General features: G+C 41.8%; 2 pseudogenes; one reads left to right on the forward strand and one right to left on the reverse strand.

Moving 5' to 3' along the window:
- Positions 1 to 10,928: 10,928 nt before the first annotated feature.
- On the forward strand, positions 10,929 to 11,091 carry LOC122914733 (annotated as a pseudogene).
- A 4,692-nt stretch (positions 11,092 to 15,783) lies between these two features.
- Positions 15,784 to 16,084, reverse strand: LOC122913500 (annotated as a pseudogene).
- Positions 16,085 to 22,972: the final 6,888 nt, after the last annotated feature.

Here is a 22,972-nt window from a genome sequence, read left to right on the forward strand (position 1 = left end):
TCTGGCTAGTGATGTATAAGAGTGTCTGGCTTCCCCCAGGCTTGCTAACAGAATGTATAAGGTATAATTTTCAATTTTCCCCAATCTGATTCAGTAAGAGATAGTATCCTGGTGTTATATTAACTTTCATTTCTCTTATTAAAAGTGAAATTGAGTATTCTTTTCATATGTTTAAGGGACATTAAAAATTTTTTTTTTGGTAGATTGTCTGTTTCATGTCTTTGACCTTTTTTCTACAGGTTTTCCAAACTCTCATTCCCCTGCCGCAATTTTTAAAAGTTCCTTGTATATTAGAGATGTTAGACATTTATCTGCAAACATTGTTGTACATATTTTCTTCTAGTTTGTCATTTTTTTTTGCCATTTCTTTGTTTCTTTAAGAAGATTGGGGGTGCCTGGGTGGCTCAGTGGGTTAAGCCTCTGCCCTCAGCTCGGGTCATGATCCCAGGACCCTGGGATCGAGCCGCACATTGGGCTCTCTGCTTAACGGGGAGCCTGCTTCCTCCTCTCTCTCTGCCGGCCTCTCTGCCTACTTGTGATCTCTTTCTGCAAATAAATAAATAAATAAATAAATAAATAAATTTTTTTAAAAGAAAATTTTATTTTCATATACAGCAATGTATTAATCTTTTAATTCTTCTGGGTTAGTTTTCTTTCATTAAACCTAGCAATATTAAGTTACAACAAACTCCTTGTATAAATAAAATATTTGAACAAAATATTTGAATGAAATATAACAAAATATAACAAAAATATTTGAATAAAATATTTGTAAGTTTTAATAACCTACTTTTCAAATTTTCAAGATTTTTTCACTTGTTTTAATGTTCTGGAAAAGATTAACCACTTAACCAATACATAAAACATGCAACTAAGGGTCTGGGCCCCAGTATGGCTCAGCATAGTGCTGATGGGAGGCCCATCACTCACTCTGGTCTTCCATTAGATCCAGTAGCAAGGCACAGTCCCTGTTCAAGAACTATGGCGGCAGCAGCAAAGTTCACAGAAGCCTCAGTTGACTGGATTCTGAGGTCTCCAGTAAACTCCATGGTTTCCCATGCTGAACAGACTTGTAGGACAGAAAACCCTCACAGCTCCCCCGTAGTTGCCTCTTAAAACACGACTTTGCATCTCAGCTCTTGCCTATCACTGCCTTCCTCTTCACATAGCACTGGGATCCGGCGGCAGGACCCTAAACCCTGCCCCTCCTCGCCCCGCTCTACCTTCCCTACAGAAGGGCAGCCCAGCATTGCCTTACCTCTGTGAAGGCACTCTCCATGCTCCTTGCAGATCCTTCAGACGCTCCTTTGGATATTCCCTGTTTAAATCTTTGTAGATGATTCATACCTAAGAAGAAAAAGTAAAAATTTCGAAGCTGACTTGAATTTACATTTAAGCTTTTCACAGAAACTAAATCAGTTCAGATTTGCCTTTGTCCACATCTGCTAACTAATGAATGATAAGAGCCAATGCTTGTATTGATGGTAGGTATGATTTAGGGTTGATTTTTGAACTGCTTTTGAAATGCTTTAAAAACAAAGACATTTCCTGACTGTTATAGGAACTCCTATAAAATGGACAGCAAATCAAAGAATCTTGAGACCGGCCAAAACAATCTTGAAAAAGAAAAACAAAACTGGAGGTATCACAATTTCAGATTTCAAGTTCTAATACAAAGCTGTAGTAATCAAAACAGTATGGTACTGGCACAGAAATAGTCACATAGATAATGGAACAGGACAGAAAGCCGAGAAATGAGCACACAATTATATGGTTAATTAATTTTCAATGGAAGAGGCAACAATATGCAATGGACAGTCTCTTCAACAAATGGTATTAAGGAAAGCTAGGCAGTTACCTGCAAAAGAGTGAAACTGGACTACTTTCACCATACACAAAAATAAACTCAAAATGGATTAGAGATGTAAATGTGAGAACTGATACCATAAAAAGTCTAGAAGAGAGCAGAGGGAACAATGTTTCTGACATCAGCCATAGCAATATTTTTTCTAGAGATGTTTCTTGAGGCAAGGGAAATAAAAGCAAAAATAAATTATTGGGACTACATCAAAAGAAAAAGCTTTTGCACAGGAAAGGAAATGGTCATCAGAACTGAAAGACAACCTAATGAATGGGAAAACATATTTTCAAATGACATATCTGATAAAGGGTTAATATCCAAAATATATAAAGATCTGAAACAACTCAACACCAAAGAACCCCAAATAATTCAATTTAAAAATGGGCAGAAGACATGGCTAAATGGCTAAAATTAACACAAGAAACAAGTGTGGCAAGGATGTGGAGAAAAAGGAACCCTGGTGCACTGTTGGTGGGAATGCGCACTGGTGCAGCCACTGTGGAAGACAGCATGGAGTTTCCTCAAAAAGTTAAAAATGGAACTAGCCTACAATCCAACAATTGCACCGTTAGGTATTTGCCCAAAGAATACGAAAACAGTAATTTGAAAGGATATATACACCCCTGTTTTATTGAAGCATGATTTAAAATAGCCAAATTATGGAAGCAGCCCAAGTGTCCACTGATAGATGAATGGACAAGGAAGATGTGGTATATATACACAACAGAATATTACTCAACTGTAAAAAGAATGAAATGTTGCCATTTGCAACAACATGGTTGGAACTAGATAGTATAACGCTAACTGAAATAAGGCCATCAGAGAGAGACAAATACCATATGATTTCACTCTCATGTGGAATTTAAGAACCAAAACAAAGGAAAAAAGAGAAAGGCAAACCAAGAAATGGACTCTTAACTACAGAGAACAAACTGATGGTTATCAGAGGGCAGGTGGGTGGGGGATGAGTGAAACAGGTGACAGGGATTAAGGGAACACTTATGATGAGCACTGAGTAAAGTATAGATTTATTAAATCACTCTATTTTACACCTGGAACTAATATAACACTGTATGTTAGCTATACTGGAATTAAAATAAAAAAATTAATAGAATAAAAGAATCTTGAGAGATTTTTCCATTAACCTATACAGATGGCTATTATATAAGTGAAAATTGGTGAAAGTGCTTCCTGATATTACCCACAATAGAAGAGATAACTGGCCATGATAGTGAACCAACCTTGGTGGGGTAATTCTAGGAGGTGTTGCCAAGGATGTTTCCAACACAGGTCTTAACTTGCCAATGACAGTCCTGGCAAAACTGTAAAGGTAGGAGATGGATGGACCAAGTCTCGTGGTCCCACTGAACACCTCCAAGTGGGCCCCAAGTACTTCTGGTTATTGTTTATTCTCAAGGGGGGATGAGGTTTTGCCTTACTGGAAAGCTGTGGCTGTAATGTAGGTGCATTAGATTCACTTGATTGTATAGTTTTCTGGACTTGGGGAATCCCAACCTATCTCTGCAGTTAGAGGGACACACACTTCACTGGTACTCTCATTACAGAATGCTTTACTTTTTTCCTTTTTTAAGATTTTATTTGTCAGAGAGAGAGAGCACAAGCAGGGGGAATGCTGAGCAGGGAGCTGGATGGGGGCCATGATCCCAGGATCCCAGGATCACGACCCGAGCCAAAGGCAGACCCTAACTGACTGAGCCACCCATATGTCCCCAGAATGCTTAAAGTAAAGCATTTTTACTCAGAATTTCCACTGAGCTTATCATTTATAAGCTTCAAGGAAGAGAGAGGACTATACAAATTCTAAAAGTATAATTATCAAAATTGTCAAAACCTCACACTGCCAGGGCCTGAAGTGGGGGGTTGGGGGGAGGGTGTCCTGTGGAGATGGGTCTTACTGCCCTCAGCAATGAGCAATAAGTGATGACGGCAATAAGACCAGTCCCTCTAGGACCTACAGGTGAGTGGCTGTGGAGTTCATACAGGCTACCTTCCTGTTTGTCATCCTAGATTCTGCACTGTTGGTACAGGCTGATATGACTAATTATGGATATTACTAATGACTGAAATGATACCTCCAGCTTTATCACCAATGGGTAAAAGCAGGATTTCCCAAACACCCACCTATGCAGCCTCTGTATTTGGTGAAACCTGGAGGTTTGGTTTTCTGAAAACAGCATCAGGGAAAAATTGTTCTTGAGCCTCAGCCGACGGGCCATTATCCGGTTTGTTACCTGACATAGCAGTCGAGTTCCAAGGGGCTGATCCTAGTTCCTCAGCTTCAAAGAACAGTCACTTCTTCTTGATGTCTGGGCATCCACCCCATGAAAAACCCCCAAACTCAGAGTTATTAGGAATCCTCCAGAAATTTCTTTTTTTTTGTTTTTTTTCCAATTTATTTATTTTCAGAAAAACAGTATTCATTATTTTTTCACCACACCCAGTGCTCCATGCAAGCCGTGCCCTCTATAATACCCACCACCTGGTATCCCACCTCCAGAAATTTCTAACTGCAGCAGTGGGCAGCTTCTGCCCAAGATGACAAAACAAGATTCATTTTCACATTCTTCAGTGCCACCATTTATGGTGCCCGTTATTATACCCTGATACCCTCTGGTGCCCTAACAAGAGCCCCTTTATCTTCATCCTATTAGTTTTGACCTCTGTGGTCTTCTTCTGCTATGTAAGAAAAAACCCAAACCATAGCTACTGTTCTGAAGTGAACTCATCACTGACAGAATCTAGTAACTGTCCCTTCAGACAGGTCAGAAGGAAGATTACCCACCATGGGCCCCTCATGGTATCTAGGTTTTCTTACACTGTGACTTGCAACATTTGACCTTGTAACAGCTGGAGCTTGATTTCACACCGACAAAACAAAGTGCTCTGGCAGGGCTCTCCAAATCCTCCGGGCCTGACCCGCCTGTCAAGAGTGGCATTGGCATCGGGCCATCCTTGCTACAAGAGTTGCTTTGTGCCCTTCAGGACACTCCAGCCTTCTTCTCAGAGCTGCTTGTCTCTGTTCAGGGAAAATAACCCACATGGAAGGACACTATGTTTGGACTCACTCCTGTTGTGCTAAAATGAGTTTCCAGTACAGTCTGTGCTCCATGAGGATGATGTGGACATCGGACTGCCTGCTGGAATATAGGAAGTCGAGCTTTCCATGTCCATAAATATTCCTTTACTATAAAGCTAATGAGTGCAGACTGTCCATTAGCTGGATGCGTCAAAACTAGCGTAACCTTTTTTTAAAAAACTATTATAGCCTTTTGAAAATAATTTTGTTTTTCTCTGTGCTCCTTCCAATTTTTTCACATTATGAATGATGATACAGTCATGATCTTCTTTTCTACCTTTTACAACTTCTCTGGTTATTTCTTGGGAGCAAGCTGATGGATTTGGATTGATGGGTGAAAGGTAGGCACATGTGTTAAAGGTTTTTTTTTTTTTTTAAAAAACTTTAATTCCATAGTGCTGAACTGCCATTCAGTGAGGTTTTATCTGTTTATAATCCCAAGAACAGTATGTCCATGGGTTCACTTGCTCATACCCGTATCAACACTGGGAATTGGCATGTTTTTTCATCTTTGCTGGATTGGGAGGTGATTCAACTGGTGACATACTGACTTGTCTAATTTTGTCTTACTTAGAAATTCTGGGATTTTCTTGGTGAACTTACCTTTTATATGTTCTGCTGGATGGTTGAGAAGCTGCTTTCTGGAGAGGTGGGTCTCTGGGCTGCAGAGGGCCCCACTTGTGTGAGAAGGCAGCCTGAAAGGGCCTTACCATCGTCAGCATCTCCTGCTGCCCCAAACCTTGCTTATTACCATTATAACGACCAATCCATAGACACCACGAAATATAAGAGAACTAAGAGGGCTGCTACCTCGAAGCTGTCCCAGAAATTCAGTTTTATGGATGTGGAAGTGAATGCCTGTGATCACTGAATCAGGTCTTTTGTGTCCAACTTCGGATCTGCTCGACCTCTTCCCTCTGTCCCGTCGCTGCCGCAGACAGCAATGGCCCAGCTTCCTGCAGTCCTGCAGCTCATCTCCTCCAGCCTCCAGCCTGGTCTCTGAGCCTCCTGTCTCTCCTCTTGGCGCCTCCCCATTGAGGCTGTTGTCTGACTGCCCTTGGCGCTCACACCTCAGCCGTGTGCGGGGGATTCATGCCCCACGGGGTAGGCTTCTACTCAGTGAGAGATGGAGCCAGTGGGTACACTCTATCCTGCCTCACCCCAGGGATGGTCTTGATGTGACTTAGGAGGATCATTTAACTCTTACCCTTGCTCGCTTTCACTGCAGTGACATCTCCCTGCTGGTTGTTGAGTAGTCAAGCAGCGATCCCTCAGCAAGGCAGCTGCTGTACTCGTCTTTCTTTCTGATCTCCATTCCAACTCTTCCGGGAGTGGCAGTAGACTTGGCTGGCCCCTCCCTACGTACCAGTCTTGGCTCACCTCTCATATTTGCAGGCTACCTATTCTGAACTGCAACCTGTTCAGTTCAAGACAGAGTCCAACTCTCCTAACCTCTACAATTTCTATTTCCACAGCTCTTATTCTAACATATGATACAATCTGCTTATTCATTGCACTTATGGTTTATTATCTCTCTCCTTTTACCACACTGCAAGCATTGCAAAGGCAGAATCTATGTTTGAAATGTCCCATTTTTGCTGAGGCACCTCAGATGACTAGGGCAGTGTTTGGATCATGGCATGGACTGAAATAATTTTTGCTGAATAAATACATATTTATAAAACAATTAGAACAGTTACTGGTAGAAATACAAATTGTCTCTTAAACAAATACAGTGTGTAATGTAAGAAAATTATTCATGTGGCCTCAGAGCCGAGGGTTTGATAATTCTGCATGTATGCCAAGCTCCTTAAGATCAGATACACTGTGCGAGTAACAAGGCAGCTTTCCCCCACCAACTTTACATGTCACTGTGGGAGTAACGAGGCAGCCCCCCCCCCACAACTTTATATGTAGACTCACATGGCAAATCTCTCCTAGAATGAATTATGTGGTGAAGTTCTTTCTCCTGAGGAACAAAGCTACTAGATTTATATTTCTGCTATTGTCACAGATGCTTGGTAGCTCAGAGATCCCTATTAGGCATAATCATAGCAGACAAATTTTCTAAGTTATGGAACAATTCTGCTTTCCAGTATGCGGCGCCGGATCTGTATGTTATTTTCTTGTTCAGTAATTTAATTTTTTTGGAAGAAAAAGGATTTTCCTTCAAATACTTTTCAGAATTAGGGGTGGTATCAGTTATAATAAAAAGTTTACAGCGCACCTGGGTTGTTCAGTGGGTTAAATAAAGCCTCTGCCTTCGGCTCACGTCATGATCCCAGGGTCCTGGGATCGAGCCCTGCATTGGGCTCTCTCTGCTCAGTGGGGAGTCTGCTTCCTCCTCTCTCTCTCTGCCTGCCTCTCTGCCCACTTGTCTGTCAAATAAATAAATAAACAATCTAAAAAAAATAGAAAAAAATTTACACTTCTCTCCCCAAGAGAATCTACCCCTGGGTACATTAGCCCTCTCCTGCTGGAGGGAATGGAGTGCTCTGGAGGTAGTCCCATGACCAGAGATAGCAGCATGAGATCTCAGCACAGATGCTTTAGGGATGGAGGCCTGGCTATGTCACATATTAGCCATGTGATTTGGATCAGTTTAGGCTGCCTGGCTAAGCCTCAGTCTCCTGTTCTATAAAACGACGGTAACAGAACAAATACATCATTGCAACATTGACAGAATTAAATAGGAGCTCTCTAAGCCCTTGTTCTTACTACATTTAAGAGCTCAAATGTTGGGTCCATTTCATGAGATGATGGGGCTTTGCAAGCTGTAAGAGACCAAGAAGGACAGTGGGACACTAGCATTGGCCATCTCTAGCTCATGCGAGCAGAAAAAAAGTGGTTCATTTTCACCTTCCCTTTTTGTGCCTCTCCTTGATGACTTACCTCTAAACAGACATCTAGCCCAGAGGGTGGTGATGGTGGGGTGGGATCTTCAAAGAGACATTTATGAGAACACCCCGAAGGAAGGAAGGACTGGATAGAATAGGCAGTCCATGGAGAACTCCACTGGTGGGTTCTCTGGTCCCAGGGCCATGGTGGCAACAGTGGCTTACCAAAGGACAAGTCCTCCTGCACTGGAGCCCTTCCCAAGATCTGGAAGGCTCACACATTCACTGTGGGGGCCACCGAGGGAGACCAACACACATCATTTCCCACTTTCATTCCTTTCAAGCTTCCCCTTTGCAAGGTACCAACCAGATACCGAAACTTATACACCTCAAACAATTTAATACAGCCTTAGTTAAAAATTTAATTGAAAACAAAGGATACAAAATAGAATACTATTTCACCAAAAACTTAAAAAGAAGTGATGGACACAGCAGTTTTGAAATGGGATCCTAATGGGTAACATTCTTCTTTGTTTCAACAGTAAGGAAATCACAGATTGTTTTAAAAAGCATAAAAATGACTACAACGTTACTGAGATGGGGCAAATTTCCTATTTATGTTAGATATATGAATATTCTCTACTTTGATATAAAATTGATTCCCAGATTAATTTTTCTACAAGAAGTTTTCCTATAACATTTTATTAAATTAAAAGAATTTGTTATCTGTTGTGAAATACAACTTTTCACCTCAGGATTCAAAGCTTGTATGCATGTCCATAGTAGTAAGCAACATTATAAAAATGCATGATAGAGGAAATAAATTGTCCTAGAAAATGGAAATTGCTCACCATCCACACATTTTTTTGTTTTGATTATAATGACCTTTTTCATCTTGTTAAAGTCAATCTGGCTAGCCTATAAGTTGTGTATATTATGTTTTTTAGTGAGAAAAGTTTGTCTTTTTTAAATTCATATTTTCCTACTTGCAAGGATTTTGCAAATAAAACACCAACTTGATCACAGAGAAGATATTAATCCTGCATCCCAGCCAGTGATTGAGTGGAGAGATAACTAAATAGATCAGTCACTGTGTTTATATTTTTGGGTTAGCAGGGCAACAATCCTGTATATTTGTTATTTTATGATCTCATAATCTATAAGAAAATCTGACATATTAGAAATCCTAGCAGATATAGTACTTAACAGATTCCAACTTTTAAATGTGCACACCAGTAACTGCTATACATTTTAAAGTGTAAATAATATTCCAGTAAGTTTACTTTTAAGAGAATCACACAATTAACAAATCTCAAAATCTATTTTATTAGATTGCAATTTTTTATTAGAACCTCAGAAAAGTCACTTTTAGAATGAAAAGTGTTTTTGTATCTGAGGAAACTCGAACTCTGAAGTTTATAAACAGTGTAAATTTTTTAGGGAAATTTAATGACTAGGTCATAATGACCCCTTAAAAATGATTATAAACATTTTCTAGATTTGTAAATAAGATGAGAAGTTTTATAATTTTGATTTAAAAATATAAGAAACAACCAAATTTCATAGTGTGTAAAGACTTATAAACTGAAAAGGATAAAATATCAATGGAAGAGAGGAAAGCAAACACAAATAAATGGAAAGACCACCTGTGTTCATGAATTGGAAGAATCAATGTTCTTAAAATGTTCATACCACAAAGAGATCTATAGAGTCAGTGGAATCCTTATCAAAATCCCAAAGCCATTTTTTCTTAATAGAAATAGAAAAAACAATAAAACAATACTAAGGTTTATATGGAACCACAAAAGACTCCAAACAACCCAAGCAATTTGAGCAGGAACAAAGCTGGAGGCATAGCGCTTCCTGATTTCAAGCTATCCTACGAAGGTACAGGGTGGTACTGGCATGTCCTGTCAGCTCTTATCTTTGCCTAGTAAGCCAGAACATGTCATCGGGGAAGGAGAGTCTCTCGTCAATACCTGCTGCTGGTAAAACTGGGTATCAACATCCAAAGAATGCAACTGGGCCCTTAGCTTGAGTCAACTCTTGCCTTTAAAAAGGGCAAACAATTGCACTGCAAAATTTTCTAACTGAATTTAAATAAAAAAAAACAATCTTGGGGCTCGTGGGTGTCTCAGCCAGTTAAGCATCTGATTCTTGGTTTGGGCTCGGGTCATCATCTCTTGGTTGTGGGGTTGAGCCTCACGTCAGTGCAGAGCCTGCTTCAGAGTCTCTCTCTCTTCTTCTCTCTCTCTCTCACACACACTCTCTCTCTTAAATAAATAAAATCTTAAAAAAAAAAAAGAATCTCAAAGAAGTCACATGAAGAAACGTAGCTTAAAAAAGTTCAGTTCAGGGGCGCCTGGGTGGCTCAGTTTTTAAGTGTCTGCCTTTGGTTCAGGTCATGATCCCAGGGTCCTGGGATCAAGTCCCACATTGGGCTCCCTGCTCATCGGGAAGCCTGCTTCTTCCTCTCCCACTCCCCCTGCTTGTGTTCCCTCCTTCACTGTGACTCTCTCTGTCAAATAAATAAATAAAATCTTAAAAAAAAAAGTTCAGTTTGCTGCTATTCTGAGGTACACTAGGTATAAATTGTTGCTGGGTTTTTGAAGTAATTTAAATGAAATAAACTCATGTGTTTGGACAAAGAAATTTAAGAGGGCACGGATTGCATGGAGCACTTGGTGTGGTGCAAAAACAATGAATACTGTTACGCTGAAAATAAATAAAAAAAATAAAAAAAAAGATTTAAGTTCACTGATACCAGATGAAAAAGTGTCTGGAGAATACGAACCATCTCATAAAGGTAATTATAGAAAAACATGAGATAATCTTAAGGGCAACCAAATTTTTTCCTAAAATAAACATTAAAAAAAGTAATAGTATTAAAAAGATATTCATAACATTAAGAAACAATTGACTCAATGTGGTTTTGATTTGAATCTCCCTGATGGCTAATGATGATGAACATTTTTTTCATGTGTCTGTTAGCCATTTGTATGTCTTCTTTGGAGAAGTGTCTGTTCATGTCTTCTGCCCATTTTTGGACTGGATCATTTATTTTATGGTTGTTGAGTTTGAGAAGTTCCTTATGGATCTTGGATAACAGCCCTTTGTCTGTAGTGTCATTTGTAGCTTTGCACAGTGGCAGTATCGTAGCCAATGAGGTTTATCCGAGGCGCGATTATTGCTAATTGTAGTGTCATTTGTGAATATCTTCTCCCATTCTGTGGGTTGCCTCTTTGTTTTGTGGACAGTTTCCTTTGATGTGCAGAAGCTTTTTATCTTGATGAAGTCCCAAAAGTTCATTTTCACTTTTGTTTCCTTTGCCTTTGCAGACATGTCTTGAAAGAAGTTGCTGTGGCCAATATCGAGAGATTATTGCCTATGTTTTCCTCTAGGATTTTGAGGGATGCCTGTCTCACTCTGAGGTCTTTCATCTATTTTGAGTTTATCTTTGTATATGGTGTAAAAGAACAGTCGAGTTTCATTCTTCTGTATATAGCAGTCTTATTTTCCCAGCACCATTTATTGAAGAGACTGTCTCTTTTTCATTGGATATTTTTTCCTGCTTTGTTGAAGATTAGTTGACCATAAAGTTGAGGGTCCATATTTGGGCTATCTATTCTGTTCTGCTGATCTTTGTGTCTGTTTTTGTGTCAATACCATGCTGTCTTGGTGATCACAGCTTTGTAATATAACTTGAAATCGGACAATACAATGCCCCCAGTATTGTTTTTCTTTTTCAACATTTCCTTGACAATTTGGGATCTTTTCTGGTTCCATTCAGACAGAGAGTTTGACTTCTCTGTCAATTTGAATACTTTCATTTCTTTTTGTTGTCTGCTTACTGTTGCTAGGACTTACAGTATTATGTTAAACAACAGTGGCAGGAGTGGGCATCCTTTTTTTTTTTTTTTTAAAGATTTTATTTGTTTATTTGACAGACAGAGATCACAAGTAGACAGAGAGGCAGGCAGAGCGAGAGAGAGAGAGAGAGAAAGAGAGAGAGAGAAGCAGGCTCCCTGCTGAGCAGAGAGCCCGCTGCGGGACCCGATCCCAGGACCCTGAGATCATGACCTGAGCCGAAGGCAGCGGCTTAACCCACTGAGCCACCCAGGCGCCCCCAAGGAGTGGGCATCCTTATCATGTTTCTGATCTTGAGGGAAAGGCTCTCATTTTTCCCCATGGAGAATGATATTTTCTGTGGGTTTTTTTTATAGATGTGTTTTGTGAAATTGAGGGATGTTCCCTCTGTCCCTATACTCTGAAGAGTTTTAGTCAGGAAAGGATGCTGTGTTTTGTCAAATGCTTTTTCTGCATCAACTGAGAGGACCATGTGGTTCTTTTCTTTCTCTTTCATCTTATTTATGTCTTCTATCACATTGATTTGCAAATGTTGAATCACCCTTGCATCCCAGGGATAAATCCCAGTCATGGTGGATAATCTTTTTAATGTACTGTTGGATCCTATTAGGTAGGATCCTGTTGAAAATTTTGTCATCAATATTCATCAGGAATATTGGTCTGTAATTCTCCTTTTTGATGGGGTCTTTGCCTGGCTTTGGGATCAAGGTAATGCTGACCTCATAGAAAGAGTCTGGAAGTTTTCCTTCTGTTTCTATTTTTGGAAACAGCTTCAGGAGAATAGGTATTATTTCTTCTTTGAATGTTTGGTAGAATTCTCCAGGGAATCTGTCAGTTCCTGGACTCTTGTTTTTTGGGAGGTTTTTGATCACCGCTTCAGTCTCATTACTGGTTATCGGTCTATTCAGGTTGTCAATTTCTTCCTATTTCAGTCTTGATAGTTTATAGGTTTCCAGGAATGCATCTATTTCTTCCAGGTTGCTTAACTTATTGGCATATAGCTGTTGATAATAAGGCTTTCCCGCATCACTTACCCTCACAGAGCTTTTTTCCATATGGAATCTTTGCTATGTTTTAAGAATTGAGCTAACATGAAAGCATCCCCAGAATGGTCCCCCAAATAGGGTTTTGTTCCAATGTGGATCTACTGATGTATAAGACTGGGCTTTTAGTGAAGGCCTTCCCACATATTTATATTTATGGGTTTTCTGGTAATAAGCATTGGCTTCCACATGAAGACCTTCTCCCTACTTGCCCCTGTCAAAATGAATCTGCTTATTTTTTAAAGATTTTATTCATTAGAGAGAGAGAGAGAGAACACAAGAAGAGGGAGCTGCAGGCAGAAGGAGAAGCAGGCTCCTCATTGAGCGAGAAGCCCGATGTGGTGCTTGATCCCAGGAACATGGGACCACAATCTAAGCCTAAGGCAGACACTTAACTGACTGAGCCATCCAGGCATCCTGAAACTGCTTATGTTTAATGAGACTTGACCTCATACAGAAGGCTTCCCACACTGAAGATATCCCCAAAGTTTCTCTGATGTCTGATAAGATCATTCCAGTACCTGAAGGCTTTCCCATATTCTTTTTTAAAAAATAAATTATTCTTTTTTTTTTTTTTTGGAAAAAGGCATTTAATGAAGTTCATCCCAGATTCATCACCACCACCAACAATAACAACAAAAGCTGATTTCTCATTGTGATAGATTGAATTATTGGCTCCAGTTCTTCACTCTATACCTAGATTCATTCTCTTTGCTTGAGATATAGCTTTGCAGTTCTTAAAGATTTTTAAAAAGATCTTATTTATTTATTTGACAGAGATCACAAGTAGGCAGAGAGGCAGAGAGAGAGAGGAGGAAGCAGGCTCCCTGCCGAGCAGAAAGCCTGATGTGGGGCTTGATCCCAGGACCCTGCGATCATGACCCGAGCCGAAGGCCAAGGCTCTAACCACTGAGCCACACAGGTGCCCCTAAATAAAAATTTACAATAGTATAAAAAACCATAAGATACCTTGGAACTCAGGGAGGGAACTGCCTGGAACCGCAAGAAAAATTGTCTGTTAGGAGGTTGAACTTGGGCACAGTACTCCCCATCCACCTGGAGGGAACCTTAGGGTGCAGGGGGTGCAGCACACACCATGACCACCCGAGAGAAATTCTTACAATAGTTTATAAGTTGGGAGGAGGGGGGCATCTGGGTGGTTTAGTCACTGAGTCTCTCTCTCAGTGAAATAAATATATAAATAAAATCTTTAAAAAAACGAGTTCATAAAGAGACACATATGAGGAAATGTTTCTCAGAATTTTTAGTCACAGAGAGAGATGAGTGGGGAGGAGGAACAGAGATAGAGGGAGAAGCAGACTCCCCAGTGAGCAGGGAGCCCAACGTAGGGCTTGATCCCAGGACCAAGGATCATGACCTGAGCCAAAGGCAGATGCTTAACAGATTGAGTCACTCAGGTGTCCCAGCAGATAAAAATTTTTAGTAATTGATACAGATGTTTTTGAGTTGAGAGGATAGAAGAAAAATTCTGAGTTAAATGAAAGCATAGTGACCTCCCATAAAATATTATTGCTGTGAAATAATATTATTGCTGTGAAATACAAAGGGTTAGAATAACTCCACAAAATTCAAGCTTTATGAAGTATTCAGCTTAATGCCCAGTGTTTACAGAATAGCCTCTCCTATTGTTTATTGCTTTCAATTAACTTTCTCCTCTCTGCACCACTGTGGCCCTTTTATTGGGACGTGGTTCTTCTCTTTATGGTACATCAAAGACATAGGCTTTGAGGTGCATGTTGGAGACTGGGAGAATAAAAATTTGCAGTAGTATGGAGCGCCAAAAATCTGCAAGAGTTAGGAATATATAGAAGATGATGGCTGAATAGGTGGACTTGGCCACCAAAGGATGTCAGAAGAAATGGGGTCTCAGAGGAGCAGACATAGAACCCCACGCCACTGCCCTTGTGTTGTGATAGGGTGCTCAATTTAGGGTGCTGGGCAGTGTGAAGGAGAATTCGGGTCCTTGCGGGAGGTATGGAGGCTGAGAAAGATTGTGAAGGGGGTCACAGAATGATGGCATTGATGTATGGCACAGGCTCCCAGGGACAAAAATCCCTTCTCTTTTTGTACCCTCTGCACTTCCACCCCACCCAGTGCTCCTGAGTCCTTCCTCAAATAGAAAAGGAATCCTGAAGGGACAGTGCGAACCTGACTCTTCCCTCACTAGAGACCTTTACCTCAGAGCTCTGTCGGGTGCACTGCCTCTGGCTAGGAAGGGCAGAGTTGTTCATGGCCCTCCAAAAGCTCTACCACAGGGTCTCTAAGATAGCATGCACATTGTCTTGGTCCCTTACAGCTTTACTCTGGTGATACTAGTGAGCCACTGACCCAGAACATGGCCCCTAAACTTTGGTTTTGGGGTAGGGGAGTGTTCAGGGGTCACTGACTTTAACTTCCTTTCCAGGTGAGGTCACTGAAGCTGTGAAAATATGTCAGATTTATGTCCAGTCAGGAACTCTGTTATCTCCCAGAGTGGGGGTAGGGCAGTCTACTTGTCAGATAAGAAAATGGAAAGGATGGGGCCAGGGGTCATGGTGGAGACTCAGACTGATGGGAAACCAAGGGAGCAGTGATGGTGAGCAAACTGTGGAGGGACAGCTCAGGTGTGGGTGGTGAGGACAGAAGGAAAGAAAGCATGAAGTGTGGGAACAGTATTAAAAGAAGGCAGGAAGGATGGATGAGGGAGGTTTTCTCAACTTCAAATAACTTCTCACAATAGCCAAGCCCTGTATTCAAACCTTGAACATTGTATCTTTGTTTGAATCTTTGTTGGATCATCAGAATAGGAAGGTATCAGGGTGTGTTCTCCCTAACCTCCAGCCACCCCACTTTCCAATGCAGAGTCATCGACACCTATAATCTCCATGGGAGCCGTGGGACCTACTGGCCAAAGGGACTTTTAGTTAGAGAGGGTCCAAATGGAAATGAATTTAGGAAATGTCTTCATATCTCAGTCTCTCAGTAGATAATTCTATGCCCTCAGCATTTTTGTTTTGTTTACTTTTCAAGTTCCAAAAAGGCCTTATTACATACAGAGGGACACGGGTTCAGTCCTTCTCAGAGGACCGCTTTCTTCACGGCTGTCAGGACACTGCTCAGCTTCTCTCTCTTCCTCTTGGCCTGGATGTGTGTTCCCACAGTCTTCTTGGTGACCTGGAGGGCGCGCTTGTCTTTGGAGACCTTGAGCAGCTCCATGGGTGGCTCTTTTAGGGTGAAGGTACACACTGCTCCATCATTCCCGCATGAACTTGGTGTGCTTGGTGAGGCTCCCATGGTGGCTGTGCCTTGGCTCGCTCAGGCTCTTAGTCACCTTGTTGCCCTTGTTGAGGCCCATGGCCACAGGGGATCGCAGAGCCATGGCTGTTGCTCCTCAGTGGCTCCTGCGGTAAGGGGGATAAAATACCTCAGGTCTTACTATGCTAACCAGTGAAGAGTGTCAGCATGGTAACCATTGTAATTGCTTTTTCTTTCCTCTTGGCTCAAGGACAGAGCGTCCATACTATTCAAGATCATTGCATTCCACACTTCCTTTCATCTGGTCTAGGGCCTGCCCTATCAATTATCTTTGATCTCCTGTACCATTTTCTAAATCTCCTCAGGATGATACAGTTTAATATCTCCTATTTTCCTTCTCCCCTCCCTCCTTTTTCCTCCTTCTTCCTTCACCCCTCCCCCTCTCCCTCCTTCCTTCCTTTTTCCCTTCTCCATGCCCAGCCTGGAGCCCAATGTGAGGCTTGACTCTGAGATCAAGACCTGAGCTGAGATCAAGAGTCAGATGCTCAACTGACTCACCCAGGTGCCCTAATACCTCCTATTTTCAAAACAAACATGACAGCTTTCCACACATGTGCTGGGCCCTCTTCAGGGCCAAATCTCTGCTAATGCCCTTCACAAGATGGCTCTCTCTCTCTCTTTTTTTAAAAATATTTTTTATTTTTTAATAAACATATAATGTATTATTAGCCCCAGAGGTACAGGTCTGTGAATCGCCAGGTTTACACACTTTACAGCAATCATCATAGCACATACCCTCCCCAATGTCCATAACCTCACCACCCTCTCCCTACATCCCTCCCCCTGGCCACCCTCAGTTGGTTTTGTGACATTAAGAGTCTCTTATGGTTTATCTCCCTCCCGATCCCATCTTGTTTCATTTATTCTTTTCCTACCCCCCAAACCCCCCATGTTGCTTCTCCACTTCCTCATATCAGGGAGATCATATGATAGTTGTCTTTCTCTGATTGACTTATTTCACTAAGCATAATATCCTCTAGTTGCATCTGCGCAGACGCAAATGGCAAGATTTCATTTCTTTTGATGGTTGCATAGTATTCCATTGTATATATATACACACCACATCATCTTTATCCCTTCATCCATTGATGGACATCTAGGTTCTTTCCATAGTTTCGCTATTGTGAACATTGCTGCTATAAACATTTGGGTGCACATGCCCCTTCGGATCACTATGTTTGCATCTTTAGGGTAAATACCTAGTAGTGCAATTGCTGGGTCGTAGGGTAGCTCTATTTTCAACTTTTTGAGGAACCTCCATGCTGTTTTCCAGAGTGGTTGCATCAGCTTGCATTCCCACCAACAATGTAAGAGGGTTCCCCTTTCTCCGCATCCTCGCCAGCATCTGTCATTTCCTGACTTGTTAATTTTAGCCATTCTGACTGGTGTGAGGTGGTATCTCATTGTGGTTTTGATTTCTATTTCCCTGATGCTGAGTGATGTGGAGCACTTTTTCATGTATCTGTTACAAGCTGGCTCTCTTAAGGCGTGTTGTCCCCACTTCCTCCATAGCCTCCTCCACCTGGTTTACACCTTAGCACTCCTGCAGAGTTTCCTGAGGGCTTTCATTGACAAGTTAAAGCCTAATTCCTCTTCTGCTGAGAGGAATTTTCCACTGAAAATTCAGTTTTCCACTGAAGCCAACGTTTTTCTCAGTCTCAACTTATTAAGACTTTCTGTATCTTTACTTTAATGAAACAAAATCTGAATTCCTCTGTTTTCTGAGAGAGTTCCTGTTTACCCTAAATTTAAAGTCTGTTAGGCAACTATCCTCAGTTGGTTTGGTTTTTATTTTTGGGCAATATGCTCTCCTGCTAACTCAAATCTGTGTTTTTGTTTTTTGTTTTTTTTTTTCAAGAGTGTAATTTGTTTGAGAGAGAGAGAGAGTGAGAGAACATGAGCAGGGTGAGGAAGGGGTACAGGGAGAAGTAGACCCCCCACTGAGCAGGGAGACTGACTCAGGACTCAATCCTAGGACCCTGAGCTCATGACCTGAGCCAGAAGCAGATGCTTACCCAATCATGCCACCAACACGCCCCTGTTTTTTTCCCCCCAAAATTATAGATATATTTATTTATTTTAGAGAACGATGAGGGGTACATTGGGAGGGGCAGAGGGAGAGGGAGAGAATTCCAGGCAGACTCTGCACAGAGCACAGATCCCGATGGGGGTTTGATCCATGACCCTGAGACCAGGGCCTGAATCCAAACTGAGTCCAGCATTTAACTGACTGTGCCACTTAGGTGCTGTGCCCCTCAGGTCTGGTTTTGAAATGAGATGAGATATAAACAAGTAATAGTAGATACAACATTTTATTTAATTTATTTTCTTTTCTGGCTCATCTACTCTTGTGGTTTCACCTTGCACCTGCACAGGCTAATACTACTGAAATCTGAGGTTCCATCTAAGGCTTCTTCTGTAGCCTTCAGAGTTCAGGATCTGAACAGCATCAGCCTACCTTCGCCTCTTAATGCCTTAAGTTGAACATGGCAAAAGTAACAGTTCCTACTTCTCCTTAATTATCGATGTTAGTTGTTGGACTTCACATGCAGTCACTCTGTTTAGAGACCTGAGAGTCATCCTGGACCTTCCCAGATCCAATCAGTTGTGAAGTCTTACCAGGATTACTCCTAAATATTTCTGAAACCTGTTTTCTCCTTCCATCACTAATATATGGTGCACTCTAACCTCTGATTCAAATTCAGACTTTTCCCCGCCTCTCATCACTCTGTAGAGAGGAAATACAAATGTGGGCTGTCCAAGGGAGCTGGGCAATTGGCTTCTTGTTCTAGGGGTAGGTTTTTGTTTTGAAAGAGGCTAAGAAAATATAAACTGAGGATAATTTTTTTTCTTAGTCCACTTTTCTATGGAGGTAATTCTTTTTTTTTCTCTTTAGAATATTAAGGTACAGAGGACAAATACTTGTGTTTAAAAAATTTTTTTATTTAAATTCAATTTATTGTTTTTTTATATTTTTATTTCTAAAAAAGATTTTATTTATTTATTTGACAGAAAGATAGAGAGAGCCAGAGAGCACAAAGAGGGGCAGGGAAGGGCAGAGGGAGAGGGAGAAGCAGGCTCCCCACTGAGCTGGAAGCTCCATGTGGAGCTCTATCCCAGTACCCTGGGATCATGACCTGAACTGAAGGCAGACACTTAATGGACTGAGCCACCCATGTGCCCCTAAATTCAGTTTAGTTAACAGATAGTATATTAACTAGCTTCAGGGGTAGAATTTAGTGATTCATCAGTTGCATGTAAGACCCAGTGCTTATCACAATTACCCTCCTTACTGTTCACATCCCAGTTACCCCATCCCCCACCCACCTCCCTTTCCATAATCCTCAGTTTGTTTCCCAGAGTTAAGAGTCTCTTAGGACTTATCTCCCTCTCTGTTTTCCTCTTATTTTATTTTTCCTTCCCTTCCCCTATATTTGTCTGTTTTGTTTCTTTAATTCCACAAATGAGTGAGGTCATATGGCATTTGTCTTTCTCTGTCTGACTTACTTCGCTTAGCATAATACCTAGAGGACAAATATTTCAATGAAGGCTTTAGTGAATGGGACCACAGACGTCAGTTTAATACAGGCATCAGGTCTGCGATATGAAGGCTCACATCTAGCTCAATTCAGAGCAATACTTAAGGTTTAGATCAATACTCAGTGGGATGTTTCTTTTATCTTCCTGTGGTGGCAACAGATATGGTCCTTGAGGTTCTGGAGATCCTGGGTGTGGGTCCTTTTTTTGTGTGTTTTTCACCTTCAAGACCCAATCAGTGTTTGTTTTTTTTTTTAAGATTTTATTTATTTATTTGGTAGAGGTCACAAGTAGGCAGAGAGGCAGACAGAGAGAGAGGGGGAAGCAGGCTCCCCGCTGAGCAGAGAGCCCAATGTGGGGCTGGATCCCAGGACCCTGAGATCATGACCTGAGCCAAAGGCAGAGGCTTAACCCACTGAGCCATCCAGGCGCCCCCCAATCAGTACTTTCTAACAGGACCTGGATAATCATTTTATTTAAAAATTCCATCTGTTCCGGTTAATGGTTAGATCTTCTGTGGTTTGGTTTCTGTCACTTTTGGCCCCTCATTGTTCTTAGTTCTTCGGTGCTGTTTCTTGGCATGCTTGGTAATATTCAATTGGGTTTGCTTGGATAATAGATATTGTATATGAAAACTGTAGAAATTTTGACGAATGTTCTCTTTCTCCAAAAAGGAAGCTAGAATTCTTACAGGTTCTGATGCACTTTGTTAGTGTTGGTCTTCTGTTGGTTGCCTTTACTTCTAAGGCACAGCCCTGCTGCTGTCTCAAAGATAAGCCTGGAGTGTTTACGAGTGCCTCCCCATCTGCTCAAGCCCTGATCTTGAACGCCGGGCTCCCCAGCAATGCAGAGCTGCTAAAGTTTTTACATAGCTGTTTAGCTTCAGAGCTGTTGCTTTCAACTTAGGTGCTGGGAATCTCACTGTGGAGATGCACAGCTTAGGAATCAATAAATACCCCAAGGGGAAACTGCCTGCTCAATTTTGGACTCATTTCTCTAAGGTTCCGTCTTCCCCCTCAAGTCTCAGACTCCACGATATCTCTAATTCAAATTGCCTTCTTCCCAGCCCACTGGAAATGCCCTAAGTCCATCCTCTTCTTCTCTTCTTCTTCTTCTTCTTTCTTCCTTCTTTCTTCTTCTTCTTCTTCTTCTTCTTCTTCTTCTAAGATTTTAGTTGTTTATTTGTTAAAGGGAAAAAGAGAGAGAGAGAGAGAAGCACACAAACATGCAGAGGAAGAAGCAGGCTCCTGCTGAGCAAGCAGCCCAATGTGGGGCTCAATCCCAGGACCCTGAGATCATGACCTGAGCAGGAGGCAGGAGGCAGATGCTTAACTGACAGCCTCCCAGGCAGATGTCCCAGCCCAGCCCCTTCTTTCAGCCTGGTCTGTTCCCCACACCAGGATTTAGCAAATGCCCTGATGGAAAATGCAATAAGCAAATGCGGGCTTGCCTGGGGGCACCTACATCCTCTCCAGCAATTGTTTCTCCTTCCAGTCCTGTCTGACTTGATTTCTCTCTAATAAATTCAGTGGCTTTATGTATTTTTTTTTAAGATTTTATTTGTTTATTTGACAGACAGAGATCACAAGTAGGCAGAGAGGCAGGCAGAGAGAGAGAGAAGGGGAAGCAGGCTCCCTGCTGAGCAGAGAGCTCCATGTGGGGCTAGATCCCAGGACCCTGGGATCATGACCTGAGCTGAAGGCAGAGGCTTTAACCCAGTGAGCCACATAGGCACCCCGTGGTTTTATGTATTTTATCCAGCTTTACATTTACTATTGACAGGAGGATTAGTGTGGCCTACTCTCCTCCACTGTGCTCAGATGTGGAGGCTGGATACACTTCTCATCCACAAAGGTCCTTAAGTTCCAAGGCGCTGACTGGTTTAGGTTTCATTCTCCGTCACAGGAGTTGTAACAGAATTCTGCCTCCAGGCTTACCCCTTCCCATCCATAGTAGCCTGGACAGATATCTCAAGATGGGACAATTTCAACATCAAAAAGAATAATGTCTACCATGGATTGAAACCCATCTAATATGAGTTTATTCTGAGTCTGAAAAAAATGATCTCCCTTTGGAAGTTCTAGAGGACTAATTCATTATTCTGAAAGCAGGTAAGGGGAGAATTTTAATCATGCCTCTCTTCTATAAACTCAATTTCCAGTGCCTCATTTTGAGCTTCCTAGACTTCAGTGTAAGTGGGACACTGTGTTCCTACCAAGTGCTCCTAGCCAAATGCAATACCCTCTCTGCGGTCTTACTACCCCACAAGACACCTCGATGGCATCTAACCCAGTGAGCACTCAGCTTTTGAGGACACTCTCTCCTTGGTCTTGAGAATACTCATTCTGTAGTTCTCTGCTTGACCATCTATTCTTCCTCCCTCTTGCCCCCTACGTCCCAGAGCCCTTCTGAGGTGCCGCAGCCGGCATCCAATGGCCCCAGCCTGCCCCACTCCTGCCCCAGGGTTCCTGAGCCTGGGTCCCGAGTCCCTATCCCAGTTGGGTCCCCCTCAGCGAGACCACAGTAAGGCCATAAACCTCAGTTCTTTGCCACCCTTTAAGGAAACAGACAGTAGAGGTATCTTAGAGAGGGGCTCACTTAGAGTTGGGGTAAGTAAACCATTATACCTGAACCACACACTCTAAGGGGGTTGTAAAATGATAGCATAGGAGGGAGATCTTGGTTGCTTGAAGGCCTGATGGAGGAACTAGGGCGTGTGGGAGTGCTTTCTGAATGCTATTAAGTTAGTGCCTAGGCTTAAGCACTAAGGAAGGACGTTGGGGAGGTTGATTTTGGTCTTCTGAGACTGGATTCTCTGTGGACCCCAAAAGCCAAGGTGAAGTCAAGTGTGTAATTAAGAGGCAAGGGGACTAGAAGGCTTTTTCAGGTGTATCAGAGGAGGGATGCCCCTTCTTTGCTCTTCACCACCACCCTTGTGGGGAATAGAGAACACTTTGCCTTCCACCATCTCTGGGTCTGCTCCCATTTGTGGTCTAGGAAAAATCAGACCAGAGTCTCAGGGCTTGTAGACCCAGCCCTTTGTCCAGTTCATCAGAACAAACTGCACATTTCCCCAGTGGCATACAGGTACCAGGGGAGAAAGAAGACAATGCAGATGAAAGGTAAATTCCATTCAAGAAATTGATGGAAGAGGATGACAAAAAACATTTTCTGAGCCCCCCATGTTATTTCTCTTATAAATAACTTAGTGAATGAATCGAAGGAAGAGATGGTCTTTTCTGAGATACAAATTAGATTTGAGAACCATGTCCAAACAAGCAGCAAAAATGTAAAGACAAATCAAGAACAACAAAATGTAAATGACTGGGATTTCAGAAGGAGTAAGTTTCATTAACAGATGGGAGACAATAATTAACTAGTAGATAATAATAGACTAGTAGATTGTTTCTTGAGC

Source organism: Neovison vison, chromosome 7, assembly GCF_020171115.1.
Source record: "Neovison vison isolate M4711 chromosome 7, ASM_NN_V1, whole genome shotgun sequence".
In the NCBI taxonomy this organism is placed as follows: Eukaryota; Metazoa; Chordata; class Mammalia; order Carnivora; family Mustelidae; genus Neogale; species Neogale vison.